The sequence below is a fragment of the Crocuta crocuta genome, unplaced genomic scaffold, assembly GCF_008692635.1.
Source record: "Crocuta crocuta isolate KB4526 unplaced genomic scaffold, BGI_CrCroc_1.0 scaffold235, whole genome shotgun sequence".
NCBI lineage: Eukaryota > Metazoa > Chordata > Mammalia > Carnivora > Hyaenidae > Crocuta > Crocuta crocuta.
The window spans coordinates 7,084,918-7,087,879 of record NW_027531285.1 but is presented as its reverse complement, the minus strand read 5'-3'; the positions used below and the strand labels follow the sequence as shown (position 1 = coordinate 7,087,879).

Sequence of the window (2,962 nt, the reverse complement as noted above, 5' to 3'; positions counted from 1 at the left end):
TGATTTCAGATCAGCTTCTGGATTTTGCCAAATTTTGTTTTTCTTGCCCCAGGGCACTAATATCTAAATTCTGCTTACCTAGACACTTTTTTTTCCCTGTTCTGCATCAGCTTTAATGTGTACATCGATGATCCCTTTTCAAGAGGCATTACCCTATTCTAGACAAGCTTTCTTTTGCCTTTACACAACCACCTTTGGATGTTACTTGTCTTTTGAGTTGTCTAAATACTTCTTCCAGTATGCATAGTTTTTCAATCCGCATCACTTTCCTAATGTTCCCTTTCGTCCATTAAATCCTTATGACACGTGGGTGTGTGTGTATATAGGCATACGTATGTATGGAGATATACTTTCCATATTTATAAAATAGCTGTTTGGATACCTCAACTTAAATATCCCGTTATGATATTTATGAGTCCCACTCTGATTTGATCATTTCCTTCCCCAAACCTGTTCAGCCTCTTCCATTCCCCACCTTACGTTACCACCACCTATTCACTTGTTTGCCCAAGTCAGACACTCAGGTCACCTAGATTCCCTTATTTACCCTTCCATCCAATCTGTCACTAAACATTGATTTCACTTCAGCAACCTCTCTCAGGTCTCCACTACTTCTGTGACATACTTTCTTCCTGCAGTTGTTGCAAATGCTTCCAACGAAGCCTTCTCGAGACCGATTTAAATTTGCTGTATGCCCCTTGCCCTCAAGCTCTGCCCTCCTCCAGAAGGCTGTCGGAATGAGCTTTCAAAATATTCAAAAGGGCAAACTATGAAAGATTTAAGACCTAATTCAGGTCCGCTTCCCCCGTTTCATTTCCCCAGTATCCGTTCCCCAACTCCAGCTAGCCCACACCAGACCCTTCTCCTTCTGCGCTTTCTCCTCTCCTTTCCCGCCTTCTTGCCTCGGCCCAAGTGCAACAACGCACCAGGGACCCTGCTCTGAAAACCCTAAGAGGCGGGCACTGCGCCCCCAGCCGAACTCTGTTCCTCCGGCACTGGACTTAGCACGGCCCACCCAAGTGCCGGCGGGCTGGGAGCCCCGGGACCGCCGAACTACCCCGTCCCCCCGGGTAGCGTCCCCATGCCCCCGGGGGAGGGGAGGGTGAACGGAAGAAAAAAAAATAAATAAAGGGGAAGACTGAAAATAAAGGATTCGGATGGAGGGGCTTCAACCAATCTTGGTCTCTNGGCCAGGCTGCTGCCCCGAAATCCTCCCCGATCTTGAGGCGGTAGGTGGCTGGAGAGGATGAGCCGAACTAGGGGGCAGAAGTCGGGCCCGGGGTGTGAGGAGACGGTGGGCGCCCTCTCCGAGCTTCGCCGCCGGGAAAGTTGTGAGGGAGGAGGTCCCGGGCGTCGGGCTGGACAAATCAGGCAAGGCCCCCACAGGGTCCCCTGGGTGGGTCGTAGAGTGCTAAGGGGGCGAGCCCGTCGCGAGGACAGGGTGGCGACTGGTGTGGGAACACCTGGCGGGGGGCGAGGGAGCGTTAACTCCTGAGGGCAAAATTAAAACGAGAGACAAAAACGCCAGGAAAAAGTTAAGTACGGAGCGCCCTCTGTCCCAGGCCCCGGTCCTTGGTGGCGGGATGGTTTGAAGACTCCTCGTCCCCCATACCCTGGCACCATCACTACTAATTTGAGGCAGAGGTCTTTTTTAAAATTATTATAGTTGTTTTTTTATTAATAACGTAAACAGTAAATTAACAGTTAATTAGATTAAACTGTAGTCCATAAAAAAGAAAACCCAGTAGGAAAAACAGAGCCAAGAAACATATATACGGTTAATTCGCAGAATCAAATGGTGCGTGAAAGTATATGAAGCTAGTTCACATAAGTTATATGTAAAGATACGCCATTAAAAAAACCTGAGGTATGATTGACATCTAACAGTTTCAGGTTTACGACGTAATGATTCAGTGTTTGTTATCAAGAGGTTTTAATTACTGCTATTTTAAGCGAAGTTAAAAGGACAATTACATCAGTTATGATAACCGCAAGCACATACTATCTGGACAGTTTTATCCTAAGTGTTAAATTTTGTTTGTATTGAAAGACTTCAACGCAAAAAAAATCTATAGTTGTAAAGAGAAGGAATGAAATGGAAAATATTATGGAATGCACTCTCCTCTTAAAACTTTTTGATAGTTTAAATTTTTCTGGCATGTGGCAGCCTGATTTGTGGAATATAAAATATTTTTTATCACCTAAATCATAATTGGTTTATCTCTTAATTCCCATTTCCTTTATATTATTTTCAGCTATCAGTTAATCAGTATGTGCTGTTTGCTTGCAAAGAGCATTTGGTTTCAAGGAATCCTAACTTTGCATAAATAATATTTTGAAGTTGAAGATTGAGATTAAATCCTATCATATGGGAAATATACATGAGGTAGATGAAAACATGGTCTTCACACTTCTCAGATTATTTATTTAATTTTGTATGATTGTATTTCTTTTTATTTTAATTCCAGTGTGGTTAACATACAGTGTTATATTAGGTTCAGGTGTATAACAGTGATTTAGCAATTGCATATATTACTCAGTGCTCATCAAGATAAGTGTACTCTTAATCCCCTTCACCTATTTCCCTCATGCCCCACCTTCACCTCCCCTCTGGGAACCATTTGTTTGTTCTCTGTAGTTAAGGGTCGAGCTTTTTTCTTTCTTTCTTTTTTTTTTTTTTGTTTATCTTTTTTTTTTTTTTTTTTTTTTTTTGTGTATCTCTTTTTTTCTTTTTCTTCATTTATTTTGTTTCTTAAATTCCACAAGAGTGAAATCATTTGGTATTTGTGTTGTTCTGACTGGCATATTTTGCTTAACATTATACTCTAGATCCATCCATGTTGTTGCAAGTTGGGGGGAGTTCATTCTTTTTTATGGCTGAATAATATTCCATTGTGTGTATATGTGTATATACAAGTGTTTGTGTGTGTATATATATATATATATATATATATATAATCAC

At 41.8% G+C, this 2,962-nt stretch overlaps 1 protein-coding gene across 1 annotated transcript in view; it reads left to right on the top strand.

Annotated features, from left to right (window-relative positions):
- The first annotated feature begins 1,188 nt into the window (after window positions 1-1,188).
- CUNH8orf88 (chromosome unknown C8orf88 homolog) overlaps window positions 1,189-2,962 on the top strand; it is a 33,749-nt gene continuing 31,975 nt past the window's right edge. Inside the window, exon 1 of the mRNA XM_077771242.1 lies at window positions 1,189-1,229. The gene's annotated coding sequence lies outside the window, so the exon portion shown is untranslated. The remainder of the gene's footprint in view (window positions 1,230-2,962) is intronic.